Raw genomic sequence first — 16097 nt, 5'->3', positions numbered from 1 at the left:
TGGGGAGGAGATAAATCCAATTTGTAAAAGAAAAATACCCAAAAATGAGTAAATGCTCACATAAGATGAAGAGTTGACTATGTACAAGGGTTATTAGTAAAAAACTATGAGTATTACTAAAAAAAATGAGATATTTTGGGTATAATGATTCCATTTTGACACATGTGTAAGGAAGGGGAGTCCCTTCAAGGAGGCGCCTACTTCACATGCTTGAATGAGTTTTAAACTCAAAAATAATGTGATATTTTTTATCTCTCCTCTCTTGGATCAAACCGAATCAAAAAGGAACCAAACTAGGTCCAAATCTGGTCCAAATTCAACCAAACTAAATCTGGAAAATTCTAGAAATCAGTTGGTCTTGGTTAGAGCCTCCCTCTCCTATAAATAGAACCTGAGCCCTTTGTAAAAAAAAATAGGAGAATTATACTATGCCAGAATTATGCTGAAATAATGATAATTTTTACTATTCTCTAAAATTCTCTCCAAATTGAAGAAATTGGAGCTTCCCTCCTTCTTCAATCTCCATTGGTGGCTCCATCAACATACCAAACCAAATGATTGGTTGGGGGCCTCTACCGTGATCAAAGAATCAAGCGATTTGTAAGGTAAAGGGTAAATTTTGATCTTTTTATATAATTTCTCAATGTTTCTCTCTTCTCAACCCCTCTCAAGCTTGAGAAGCTTAATTGGAATGGCTTTCTAATGCTATTGAAGTTAATTGATGAATGGAAGTAAGGAAATACATAAATTCTCATTTATGCTTAATTTTTATGGTTTTTATGATTTTTGTCTTCTCTAAAATGAATATGATGTTATGCCTCATTGAAAAAAAGGCATTCCCCTCTCTTCTTTAGTAAATCCAACCATCCTTTATCCTAGATGAATGATTAATGGATAAAATTAAGTTTTTCATAATGTTTCTCTTAAATAAGTAGAAAATGTTTACATTAGAATGATTTAAATACTCTTGGTGAAATTCTAATCAATTTTAGAGAGTTAAAATTTGAAAAATGGTCAGCCATACAAAAGGAGGTTATGGCAAATTTTTTCTAAAATTGTGTAAAATAAGTTTTACTTTTTTTATTCAAAAAGAGTAATTCCCATCATATATATATTCTTAAAGTGTTATTTTTCATCCTAGGTATAGAAAAATGCATACTAAAAATATTTTATTAAAAAAGTGTTACTTTCTTTAGAATTAAATTCTATGCATAGAAGGAAGCATATTGAAATTGTTATTTTGATTATAAAAGTATTATTTTCATCATAAATGATTTGTATGCATAAACATATGCATAGAAGATTTTTTAATTATTAAAAGCGTGATTTTCATCAAAATGGATTTTATGCATAAATTAGACGCATAAGAGAAATTCTTTTATTCTAAAAGTGTAATTCCTACTAAATTGGATTTATGCATGGAATGATGCATAAAGAATTTATTTTTTATTCAAAAGAGTTATTTTCATCAATTTTGATTTTATGCATAAATAGATGCATAAAGAATTTTATTTTTATTCAAAAAGAGTTATTCTTATCAATTTTGATTTTATGCATAGATAGATGCATAAAGAATTTTACTTTTAATCCAAAAGAGTTATTCTTATCAATTTTGATTTTATGTATAGATAGATGCATAAAAGATTTATTTTTATTTTGAAAGTGTTATTCTCATTAAAATGGAATTTATGCATAGTAAAATGCATAAAAGGTTTATGTTTAATTCGAAAGTGTTATTTTCCTTAAAATTAAATTTATGTAAAATAGATGCATAAAAGGATTTTTATAAAAGTGTTATTCCTACTAAAGTTGTCTTTATGCCTAATTAGACGCGTAAAGAATCTTTATATCAAATAAATTACAATTCTCTTACATTGTATAAATAAATGTGGATGTGGATGTATTAATGTGGATGTGGATGTATGAGTGTGGATGTGGATGTATGAATGTGGAATGTGGATATGGATGTATAAATGTGGAATGTGGATATGGATGTGGAATGTGGATATGGATGTATGGATGTGGATATGGACATGGATATGGATATGGATGTGGATGTGGATGTGGATATGGATGTATGGATGTGGAAATGGATGTATAGATGTAGATGTGGATGTATGAATGTGGATGTGGATATGGATGTAAGGATGTGGATGTGGATGTGGATGTGAAAATGGATGTATGGATGTAGATGTGGATGTGGATGTATGAATGTGGATGTGAAAATCGATGTATGGATGTGGATGTGAATGTGGATGTGGATGTATGAATGTGGATGTGGATGTGGATGTATGAATGTGGATGTGGAAATGGATGTATAGATGTGGATGTATGAATGTGGATGTGGATATGGATGTGGATGTGGATGTGGATATGGATGTATGAATGTGGATGTGGATGTGGATGTATTAGGTGGATGTGGAAATGGATGTATGGATGTAGATGTGGATGTGGATGTGGATGTGGATGTGGATGTGGATACGGATGTATGGATGTAGATGTGGATGTGCATGTATGAATGTGGATGTACAAATGGATGTATGGATGTGGATGTGGATGTATGAATGTGGATTTGGATGTGGATGTATGGATGTGGATATGGATGTGGATATGGATGTGGATGTATGAATGCGGATGTGGATGTGGATGTATGGATGTGGATGTACGAATGTGGATGTGTATGTGGAATAATGAATGCGAATGTGTATGTGAAAGGATGTGACGTAGATATGAGTGAATGGATGAGATGTGATGACATGCGAATCAGGACGTGAATGAATGAAATGGGATGTGAATGAATGTTATGTGATGTGAATAAATCTGATGTGATGAGATGGAAAATGATGTGGTTGGATGAGAATGGGTACACATATGAATTGAATGTGGAATAAGTAAGGTGGACTGATGAGAGATAATGTGGAAAGACAAGAGTTCATTATAGAAACTGTATTTGTGACCTATTTGTAAATGACTGTTTTATGTCAAGAATGCTGGGGAAGCATTTTGACCGTCTTGTGAATAAGGTCGTGGAGACCTAATTGATAAAGTTGCAACAGTTGACGGCAGAGGACGTCTCGCGTAGCAAGTTCGGCCGAAGTCTTGGCCAGCCTTAGTCCGATTTAAACGGTGAGCTTACGATACAGTGGTGGATGAGGGACCAAGGAAGCGGCCTATGAGTGAAGCGCTAGGTGACCTGCGAAGGATCCTAGAGGGTGCTGACCATACAGTGCTCGGGCTCTGGGTCGTCGAAGATACCCACACGTGCGTCGTGGAAGATATTGGAACAAGGAGTAAGAGTTGCTTTCTGAAACCGAGTATGGATCTGGTTGATTGACCTTGCTGGTCCTCAAGTGATGAGTCCATAGCTCTCGTATATGGATCTGTTGGTTGATCTTGCTGATCTTCAATGAGGATTCCATCTTGATTTTTATAAGTGAATATTTGCCGAGTGTACTATGAGCTAGGAACTATCGAAAAGGCCCCTGAGTGAACAGGTGGTGAGCGTTCTGTTTGCCAATGATGCCATAGATACTCCGATGAAGGAATGATTGGAAATTAAGATTCAACCGGATACTTGGAAGTTTAGGATCAATAACACTATGATTTCATTAAATGACTAATTTAAATACAGTTGAATCTGGGAAAAAGGTAATTTCATTAAATGACTGATTTAAATAGAGTTGAATCTGGGAAAAAGGCAATTTCATTAAATGGCTGATTTAAATACAATTGAATCTGAGAAAAAGGCAATTTCATTAAATGACTGATTTAAATACAGTTGAATCTGGAAAAAAGGCAATTTTATATTGGGTGTGTAAGTGGTGTGACTGGAGCTAAATTTTGGAGTGACTGGAGTTAAATTTTGCTTGAAAATCTAGCTAGGGGGCCTTGGAACTCTTTTCTCTGGTACCCGGGACAAAACCTAACCAAATTCTAAATTGGATCCCATCACTACAGTGGTTGGGCGGTTGGCTAACCCATGGGACTGGATGAGGTTAGGTTGGACTGATGGATCCGTAAAATAAGACTCAATTTCTATTGTAGTACGCTAGATGAAGTAAATCCCGGATAGTAATTGTTCTATGGAAAAAGGGATCAACGGCTGTGCCTCTCGATGGGGAAAAAAGCGTTGATCTCTATGATCCAAGTGCAAGTTTCTTCCTTGATCTAACCAAGTGACTTTAGGTTCGGTCGGATCAATTTGGTCAGTAATGACCTTGACTACGCTAGAGTAAAATTTTTCCCCAGAGGAATCGCCTGTGCTTTTCGGGCAAGGGAAGTTTTTCCAAGTTCGGTTTTGGAAGAACCGAGGAATTAGTCACCTGTCCGGATATCCGTGGGGCAAGGCCTCGAGTGTGGGACCTTGCCCCGCGCAAGATGTGCTTCTTCCGCTGCTGGCACCCCGAATCAGTTGCGCGGTGGGAACGGGGATCTTACAGCAGCTGGTATCAGAGCGAATTGGCTAAAGTGGATCAACTGAGAAGCTAAAAATGTCAAAAATTTATGAAATAATAAAAAAAAGGTTAGAATTGTGTGATGAAATTCATACAAATTAATATTCCGACTGAAATTCGTAAATTGGTAATTGGGTCTTCAGATGGAAGTACCGCAATTGTATGGAATCCCTGACTTGCTTGAGGCCTAGGCATGATGGTATTTACCTTATAATTCCAAGGACCGTGACTACCCGTATATGCCGAGGATATAACTGCAGCTCTTTACTGGCAGTATATATGAGTAAATCTAAGACTTGAAATTACAAGCAAAAATGCTATACAGATGATGAATTCGAATGTGGTTGATATGATTTTAAAATTCTGGTTGAGAATTGATGAGTTGAATTGGATTCTGATTGGAATAAGATAACTCTTGAATTTTGGTTAAGAAGCGTTATGCTGAACAAAAACCTCAATGAGGATGAATAGGATGAATCCTTGTGATGGTGTTCGTAATAACTGGAATGATGATAGTGACTTCAGCAAATCACACTGAGATTAGTGAATTGTGCTGTCAGATTGCTACTGTTAACACTTGACCCGGTGGATCAAGATAATTGGATGACAAAATTAAGGACTTGCTTGACAGAAATTCCCGTGGAGGAATGTTCAGAAAGAAATTTTTCGGTCTAATGGACCATTATTGTGTTAAAGATATAAATGATATGATCTGAATGAATTGTTATTTAATGATGAGTTCTATATAAGGGATATTTATCCCAGGATTCTTTTGGGTTGACCTGAATATAAAGAACCCCAGAATAAGTTGGATCTTAAGGGAAAGAGTTGTCCTCTACTTTGCGAGATGAGGACATCTCGCGTTTTTTAAGTGAGGTAGGATGTAAGATTCCTCCCCCTGGCTTTTGAGGTATACAGGAGTAAGAACCTCCCTTTCTAATCTTATAATTATTCCCCTCTCTGAAATAAAAGAAAGATTCTGTTTTGACCTAGAGAGAGAAAATATCTAGAGAGAGGTAGTCCAAAATTGAGATATTTTTGGATATAAAAATCCTCCTAGTGTCTAAAGAGAATTCCCGTGAAACAAAAATTCAAAAAGAACTTTCCAATGTGCAATTGGAATTAATTGGAAATGGGTATAAAGGACCTTAGCCTAAGGGTCTAGATTTTCAGAAATTTTTGGATTATGGTCCAATTAAGGTTCCTATGGGCCAATAAGATCAATCCATGTGTGGGGAGGAGATAAATCCAATTTGTAAAAGAAAAATACCCAAAAATGAGTAAATGCTCACATAAGATGAAGAGTTGACTATGTACAAGGGTTATTAGTAAAAAACTATGAGTATTACTAAAAAAATGAGATATTTTGGGTATAATGATTCCATTTTGACACATGTGTTAGGAAGGGGAGTCCCTTCAAGGAGGCGCCTACTTCACATGCTTGAATGAGTTTTAAACTCAAAAATAATGTGATATTTTTTATCTCTCCTCTCTCTTGGATCAAACCGAATCAAAAAGGAACCAAACTAGGTCCACATCTAGTCCAAATTCAACCAAACTGAATCTAGAATATTCTAGAAATCAGTTGATCTTGGTTAGAGCCTCCCTCTCCTATAAATAGAACCTGAGCCCTTTGTAAAAAAAAATAGGAGAATTATACTATGCCAGAATTATACTGAAATAATGATAATTTTTACTATTCTCTAAAATTCTCTCCAAATTGAAGAAATTGGAGCTTCCCTCCTTCTTCAATCTCCATTGGTGGCTCCATCAACATACCAAACCAATTGATTGGTTGGGGGCCTCTACCGTGATCAAAGAATCAAGCAATTTGTAAGGTAAAGGGTGAATTTTGATCTTTTTCTATAATTTCTCAATGTTTCTCTCTTCTCAACCCAATTGGAATGGCTTTTTAATGCTATTGAAGTTAATTGATGAATGGAAGTAAGGAAATACATAAATTCCCATTTATGCTTAATTTTTATGGTTTTTATGATTTTTGTCTTCTCTAAAATGAATATGATGTTATGCCTCATTGAAAAAAAGGCATTCCCCTCTCTTCTTTAGTAAATCCAACCATTCTTTATCCTAGATGAATGATTAATGGATAAAATCAAGTTTTTCATAATGTTTCTCTTAAATAAGTAGAAAATGTTTACATTAGAATGATTTAAATACTCTTGGTGAAATTCTAATCAATTTTAGAGAGTTAAAAATTGAAAAATGGTCAGCCATACAAAGGAGGTTATGGCAAAATTTTTCTAAAATTGTGTAAAATAAGTTTTACTTTTTTTTATTCAAAAAGAGTAATTCCCATCGTATATGTATTCTTAAAGTGTTATTTTTCATCCTAGGTATAGAAAAATGCATACTAAAAATATTTTATTAAAAAAGTGTTACTTTCTTTAGAATTAAATTCTATGCATAGAAGGAAGCATATTGAAATTGTTATTTTGATTATAAAAGTGTTATTTTCATCATAAATGATTTGTATGCATAAACATATGCATAGAAGATTTTTTAATTATTAAAAACGTGATTTTTATCAAAATGGATTTTATGCATAAATTAGACGCATAAGAGAAATTCTTTTATTCTAAAAGTGTAATTCCTACTAAATTGGATTTATGCATGGAAAGATGCATAAAGAATTTATTTTTAATTTAAAAGAGTTATTTTCATCAATTTTGATTTTATGCATAAATAGATGCATAAAGAATTTTATTTTTATTCAAAAAGAGTTATTCTTATCAATTTTGATTTTATGCATAGATAGATGCATAAAGAATTTTACTTTTAATCCAAAAGAGTTATTCTTATCAATTTTGATTTTATGCATAGATAGATGCATAAAAGATTTATTTTTATTCTTAATGTGTTATTCTCATTAAAATGAAATTTATGCATAGTAAAATGCATAAAAGGTTTATTTTTAATTAGAAAGTGTTATTTTTTTTAAATTGAATTTATGCATAAATAGATGCATAAAAGGATTTTTATAAAAGTGTTATTCCTACTAAAGTTGTCTTTATGCCTAATTAGATGCGTAAAGAATCTTTATATCAAAAAAATTAGAATTCTCTTACATTCTATAAATAAATGTGGATGTGGATGTATGAATGTGGATGTGGATGTGGGTGTAAATATGGATATGGATGTATGAATGTGGAATGTGGATATGGATGTATGAATGTGGAATGTGGATATGGATGTATGGATGTGGATATGGATGTGGATGTGGATGTGGATATGGATGTATGGATGTGGATGTGGATGTGGATGTAGACGTGGATGTATGAATGTGGATGTGGAAATGGATGTATGGATGTGGATGTGGATGTGGATGTATGAATGTGAATGTGGATGTAGATATGGATGTGGATGTATGAATGTGGGTGTGGATATGGATGTGTGGATGTGGATGTGGATGTATGAATGTGGATGTGGATATGGATGTATGGATGTAGATGTGGATGTGGATGTGAAAATTGACGTATGGATGTGGATGTGGATGTGGATGTATGGATGTGGATGTGGATGTGGATGTATGAATGTGGATGTGAAAATGGATGTATGGATGTGGATGTATGAATGTGGATGTGGATATGGATGTGGATGTGGATTTGGATATGGATGTATGAATGTGGATATGGATATGGATGTGTGGATGTGGATGTGGATGTGGATGTGGATGTGGATGTATGAAGATGGATGTGGAAATGGATGTATGGATGTAGATGTGGATGTGGATGTGGATGTATGGATGTGGATGTGGATGTATGAATGTGGATGTGGATATGCATGTATGGATGTAGATGTGGATGTGGATGTATGAATGTGGATGTGAAAATGGATGTGTGGATGTGGATGTGGATGTGGATGTGGATGTGGATGTGGATGTGGATGTGGATGTATGAATGTGGATGTGGATGTGGATGTATGGATGTGGATATGGATGTGGATGTATGAATGCAGATGTGGATGTGGATGTATGGATGTGGATGTACGAATGTGGATGTGTATGTGGAATAATGAATGGGAATGTGTATGTGAAAGGATGTGACGTCGATATGAGTGAATGGATGAGATGTGATGACATGCAAATCAGGACGTGAATGAATGAAATGGGATGTGAATGAATGTTATGTGATGTGAATGAATCTGATGTGATGAGATGAAAAATGATGTGATTGGAAAATGATGTGATTGGATGAGAATGGGTACACATATGAATTGAATGTGGAATAAGTAATATGGACTGATGAGGGATAATGTGGAAAGACTTTTGTTCATTATAGAAACTGTATTTGTGACCTATTTGTAAATGATTGTTTTATGTCAAGAATGTTGGGGAAGTATTTTGACCGTCTTGTGAATAAGGTCGTGGAGACCTAACTGATAAAGTTGCAACAGCTGACGGAGAGTCAACGAAGGACGTCTCGCGTAGCAAGGTCGGCCGAGGTCTTGACCAGCCTCGGTCCGATTTAAATGGTGAGCTTCCGGTACGGTGGATGAGGGACCAAGGAAACGGCCTATGAGTGAAGTGCTAGGTGACCTGCGAAGGATCCTAGAGAGTGCTGACCATACGGTGCTCGGGCTCTGGGTCGCCGAAGATACCCACACGTGCGTCGTGGAAGATATTGGAACAAGGAGTAAGAGTTGTTTTCTAAAACCGAGTATGGATCTGGTTGATTGACCTTGCTGGTCCTCAACTAATGAGTCCATAACAGCATCGAGAAGGAAACCTTAGACTTGCTTCACAAACCTTTGTGGGAGAGGTTGAAGGGGACACAGAGGAGCACATAGCACCTATACAAACATCCATTCAATTGCCTAGCCCTTATGGTAAAGTGCTTTATAATGCATTACTTGATAAGGGAGCGAGTCACAATCTAGTTTCCTTCAATGCATGGAACCAATTGGGAAAAACCCCAACTTGTAGATACCTCCTTAAAGGTGAAAGTTATCCATGGTAGAAATAACAAGGTTATTGGGCTATTAAAAATAGAGATATATTGTGGATGGTAGAAAGAAATCGGTGGGAGACTTCCTGGTTATGCCTGCCAGAACATTACCTAAACCAATAATACTCGGTCGTACGTGGATGAAAGTTGTAGGATGTATGATTGGTTGGTCAATAGGGTTGTCTTTGTGAGTGAAACCACAACTGAACATAAACCCCTGCCACCTCTCACTATTATCGAGAGTCGCAAAGAGGAGGAAGCTTCAACATCCACAAAATCTATGGAAACCCCCTCTACTTCAGCGTCCAATATTCAAAAAACTCTCGATTCTTCTACCTTCACACAACAAACACCTGCATATCAAAAGAATGAATAGATACGACGAGCTAAAAAGTGGCAACCCAAATCTACCTTGAAATGGGTTCCCAAGATTTCTCGATTCTTCTATCTTCACACAGCAAACACCTGCATATCAAAAGAATGAACAAATACAACGAGCTAAAAAGTGGCAAATCAAATCTACCTTGAAATGGGTTCCCAAGATTTCTTAATCCATACCACCTCAACCAACTAAGAAAGGAGGACCTCAACACAAGAGTCGACGCTAAAAGTCCAAGCTACAAGTTACCCCAACATGGATCCCCAAACACTTACTAAAAGCTCAAGGCTACTACGAGGCTAACCATTACATTTGGATACCAAAACATAAAAGTATATCACTAGTCTCACTACTACCACTTACAAACTCCCAAATCTCCTCATCAATGATGGATAAAGGCTTAAATAGCTCAAAAGTTGATAAAGGAAAAGCTATTGAAAAAGAACCTTCACCACCAACGCCCAAAAAAGTTTGGATCCCAAAGAGAAACCCTATGACACGAGACATGGTGATTAATGGTGAAGCCTCTACATCACAAAAGGTTACAAAACTATTGTTGGATATCCAAGCCCCAACCCCATTGGTCTCCATAGAGCATCCCACTATCCAAGTGTCAACTCCATTACTCATTTATAAGGGTGAACCCATAAGTATTGATGGAGCAAAGTTGGAAGGGATGGTTACAAAAAAACCTACAATACCTTTCGTGACATCAAGGTATGATAGAAAGCGAGAAGGGGGGACTTATGCTACTATCATTACTTTTACCCTCCACGTTTTCCTCCCTGACAAAGTTCATGCCCATATCAAGAGGGAGCCTATTGGAAAAAAGCTAACCCATGACAATATAGCTTAAACCAACAGTGTACAGCAATATAGCAACTATACACATACTAAAAATATGACTAACCGTACAAATTTTTAAAAAAAATAAAAGAAAAAAAGATGATGATAAGGAGCACATATCAAATAGGAGAATGAAGTACAACTCTGCTATGACTATAAGCCGTGAGCATGGACTGCCGACATGAGTGACCCTATCCTAGACCCGGATTTCCAGGAATGGTACTATCAAGGGTAGCTAAGTATTCCTCCTTTCTAGACCCACTCACGTTATTTTTATGCACCACTAAGGGAGAGATGTTGTGGAGCCATCTTTGTGAATCTATTATACCTACAATTCCATCCCCTTTTACCATGCCTTACATGTAGGCATCGCATGTTGTATGCAATGTCCTACTTATGTTAGCAATGTAGAACTTATTTTCAACGCTATGGGATAGGACTGTCCCAGTCCATGGTAGGAGAGACACCACAATGACACGATCATGTGAGTGTACGTTACCCAGTGGGAGAACCCTAGCAAGATAGAACTACACATGAACAGTTTGTAGTGCAGTGGAGGAGGGCAAGAACTTATGGACTTACACCATCAGTTATGGCATATATGTTTCCACTTCCTTGTCCCTTCTTCTTGGGTATAGTGGGTGATTTCCTAAATAGCTTAGCTCATGGTAGTTACCAAGCTAACTTACCTATAGTGCCCATGCCATATCACAGTGAGGATGCACTCCGACCATTACCTAGGAGACCAGAGGATGTATGTATATATATATAGAGTACACCCAAGTGAGGGGGAAAATCAACCTAGTGTGACAAAGAATCAGAGAATGCTTACAAACTATGGTTATCTAACGATGAGCTTGCTAGATCTGTATGATTTACAGGTTATTCAAGTGCATGTTATGTAAACTAGATCCAAAATTACATGCGGTGGACATGCAACCTCGATATGGAAAGGATTTTCCTCATTGCCCAAGTATATTCTAACCCATCCTCCCCTTTTGGTATTGTTTAAATCTTTTATTATTCTCCATTTACTATTTGTTTGAGTGCTTGCTTGCATTGTTAGGTATCTAGTCTCAATTTTCTAGCTTACTTGGATAACCATTTAGGATTTGGTCCTAGTTCAATCTTCCCTGAGATCAACCTTAGAGTATGCCAAGTACTCCACCTTCCTTAATGTGCCCTCTTTAGTTAGAATAGAGCCTCCTATACGAATTGTGATAGTGAAATTAGTTTATTAAAAACACACAAAAAAAATAAAAAATAAACAAAAATAAAAATATTTAAAAAACCCCCCACAAGAAGATAATCATCTGTCATATGCGATCTAGGTAGGACTTTTGGCTCTTAGTGATGGAGCCTTGGGACCATAGCCTTGATCTCCATGGAATGGGACCTTATGGCTAAAAATATATCAACAAAAAGGGCTTTTTAAAAAAAACCATCATTGTGGAGGTACTTAGCGGTTCTTAAATACTCTTGTATGAGATCTTTGGACCATTTCTTAGGTCTCTGCAGTGTGGTGCCCTACTTTTATTTTTTAGAAACAAAATGAAACCTTATAATAATCACTTAACATTTTCATTTATAAGGCTAGATAATAGCTAGAGATCGTTTCACCAAAAGATAGTGTGTCGAGACTAAGGTCATAACCCAAGGCATGCTTTTTCCTCCATCTTAGTTTAGATTGAATTTGGACCAACCTTAATATTGTCCTTATCTTAACTAGAAAATTTGACCAATCGTAAATATCTTTCGTCTCACTGCTTGATTGGTGTTTGCATTATGCTTAAACGCACCTTACTCATGGTACCATGTTGCCTTCTTGCAGACCTTCCATGACCTCTGACATTTCATGCATCCAACAATAACCTTGACATTTCATGACCTTTGACATTTCATGCATCCAACAATAACCTTGACCAATCTTCATCGACATATTCCGAGGATGAAATCTACATCAGGAAGGGGAGCATGTTAACCCTCATTGGACACCTCTCCAGTGTCATTGTATATTTTACATGTGCTCGCTTGTCTATGAAAGGCATGCCACGATATTAATTATGGAGATTATATTCTTAGATTAAATGTTTGCACAAGCCTAGGTAGCCGTGGATAGCCATGGACCTATTTTTTTAAGTATGGTCGCCCAAGGTGTGAAGGCTAGGGGCCAAGATAAGGGTCATTTTGTAGTCTCACCACTCATTCTCTTATGCTAATTCAATAGAGTGCTCTTCTTCTCTACTCTCCTATGCTATTGCTTTCGTGCTTGTTTGAGCTCTTGTGTGCTTGATCGCATATATGTGAGAGAGTGAGTGTGTGTGATTGAGTGAGAGAGGAGGGTCAAGCTTCCATTGGAGTGCAGGGCGGTGACGTTGGAGTGGATCTTGGAGTGTGGTTATGTGGCAACATCATCTCCTACGAGAATCCTAGCACAAGCATTCACACGAGGTGAGTAACACATCTTGTTTATGCAATTGTGAGAGGGTAGATTAACTTCTCAGTTTGAGTTGTTTTATGCTCCTGAGTGCATTGAGGCAAAGCCCCATGACATTGGCTAGTTCCTACACTCTTTCTATGGTGCAAGGTCTTCCCAAGGTGCTAGAGGAGGAGAAAGGAGAATATGCACACAAGCCTCAACCAACCATGGAGGAGATAGATGACAATTGGAAGGTAGCCCTGAAGTATTTTCTAATGTAAGTGAATATGCCAGTACTAGTGTTCCAAGCTACAACATAATGAAAGGTTCGGGAGATTAATGCCAAAATAAGGAGAAGCCCCCTTGCAATGCTACCACTACCAAGGACCTCACCAAGTGGCTGAGTGTCCTCATAAGATCAATGTGACAAACTCACAAAATACTCAAGTCAACACATATTCTAGATTGAGTTGTGTAAAGTGCGAAATTGACCATCTAATCAAGGACTGTTGTTATGAAGTAGAGAGTTTTCAACAACCAACCAATCTAACCATGGGACTCCCAATGATTTGAGGTGCGATCCAGGGTGGTGACAATACCATTCAATGTCATGTGAAGCATTAAAGACCCCTGAATGCAAGGGAGAACCATTAGTTAAACCTTCTACACGAACAACGGGAAGGAGAAGGAGCAAAGAAGGTGGGATGAGGAGACTCTGTAGTAGTAATTCAGGGTGGTTCAGATGAGGGAACATCGGGCTAAAAAATTATATCCATCAAGTTGCGAGCCAGGAAAAGGCACTAACAAGAAACAAAGAAGTAACACGGAAGGAAATCGAACCAATTGAAGTACCCTAGACACCGAGGGGAGTGGGTGAATACCCAAATGCTTAGAAGGAGATTGAAAAGCTAGAGGCTACATAAGCCTTAGTCTGGGAAAGTCAAAACATGATTGAGAAACGGCAATCAAACTATTGATATAGTCTATCCTAGGCAAAATATCACAAGGGAAGCCAAAAGGCTAACTAAAGATTGTTTCAGAACGCAGGTGAGGGTGAACGTGACTCGGAAGAAGAAGAAAGGAACAACATATTCTCACGATGTCTATTCTCACGATGTTTGATGAAGGAGGGAAATATTCTCTTCAGCAAATCCTATTCTAGACTCATATAATAATGATGTTGGTCGAAAGCAAGCACCCAAGGATGTGGTCAGTTATCTACATTTCTCTTTGCAAAGATCAAGATGCTAATTGAAAACTAGATGAGAGGAAATCATAGACTATGAACTGATCTAAAAGATTGGGATGGAAGGCAAAATGTAGGCCGATCCTCCAACCGATGAAGGAATACCTTTGCCTCTCAAGAAGGATGTGAAGGAAGAGACAACCTTCCCAAACTCATCCAAATTCTAGATAACTAAATGGGAAAGTATTACGAGAGCAATGATACAAATGAAACACTTTCAATGGTGCACAAGGGTTGTCAAGCTCTTATGATCCTTGATGGAGGAGCTAGAGTAAGTATCATCACAAATCAATGTTAGGAAAAATGAGAAAAACCAGCCTTAGAGTGGACGAACTTGTAAAGATGGTTAACGATACCATGTCACGACTTATGGGAGTTCTCCAGAACTTGAAGATGAAAGTCTTCTCTTTTTGCTACTGCCATGCGTTTGCAGTCATGAATTTTATGGGACATGAAAATTTGCACTACGATGTGATTCTCGGAAGACCTTTTATGAGAAGTGCCAAGCTGGTACCCACAAATCACATTTACCTACGAAAGGATTCACAAATCCTAAAGGTGGATATGGAACTTGGAAGATGCATCCCATGGATGGGGGGTTGTTTGGTAATAACTTAGAAACTACAAACAGAACCACCTTAGTGCAACTATTTGTAACCCATGGATCACTAGAACCATCAAAAGAAGAGAACATCTTATATATGCTCCCTCTTCCAAATGATGGTTTTTGTGAGAATTATATTGGCCACTATTGATGTCATGGGAAAGACTGGGACAAGGTTTGTGGAAGAGGAAGGTGAGATGACAATTACCACAATATGTATGATAGGACCCTCAACCAGCCAGGGGAAAGCTCTTTAGATGAGCAGAACCTAATGGCAATTTGTCACAAAGGAGTAGAAAGCAACCTTACCAGAGCGAGATTTTTTGGCAAACTTTCTTGGCCACCCAACCACCAGCCAATGAGCGGTGGTTAGCCAAAAAGAACCCTCAATTTCAGCCACCACAAGTTTGAAATTCTGAAAATGGTTGAAAAAGAAATATTACCGAGTCAATCATAGAGTGAGATTGTTAGACAAGGACCCAAATTTTTTTTAAGAATTGGGGAGATGAGTTAAGCCGAGTAATGTTACAAACACCACAAGAGCCAAGAGTGAGCCAAGACTCTCCCAAGCTTACATGATCAGCAAGAAGGAGACAAAACAAGGCTTTGAGTAACGCGGAACAAGAAGCAAAAAGAGCTTTGGTAGGAAAAGGAGGAGAATGACGAAGAGCCAGATTTGTAGAAGGTTCCAAGCCATTTCTAATCCTTCAATATTTATGAAAGAAAAGTAGTCCACCTATGGGCACGACATTCAAAGGGCAATAAAAAATGGACCTCATATGATGGACCTGAAGAGGTGAAAGAGGTAGATATTGCAGAGCCTAACAAGGACCCCCCACAGACCTAAACCTATATCAGGAGGAAGAGGCATTGATAACTGTTTTAAAGAGTTCAATGATAAAAACATAAAGGGAGTGCCACCACAGAAGTGGTACGGCACACCATCCCTATTATGGAAGGTTCAAGGCCAAATGAATCTGAAATACTTAGCAATTGTAAAGGTGGAAAATGATAAACTCATTGTTGTAGATTTCAAGGCTAGTCAAGTAGCATCCCTACCAACAAATGAATCCAAAATACTCAGCAATTGTAAAGGAGGAAATGGATAAACTCATTGTTGTGCGGAAAAACTCATTGTTCCCGTACTCAAATTGGCTTAATTTGAGTATGGGAACATCCATTTTC

Source organism: Cibotium barometz, chromosome 55, assembly GCF_041138505.1.
Source record: "Cibotium barometz isolate CiBa-2024 chromosome 55, ASM4113850v1, whole genome shotgun sequence".
NCBI lineage: Eukaryota > Viridiplantae > Streptophyta > Polypodiopsida > Cyatheales > Cibotiaceae > Cibotium > Cibotium barometz.
This window is presented reverse-complemented; position numbering follows the sequence as displayed.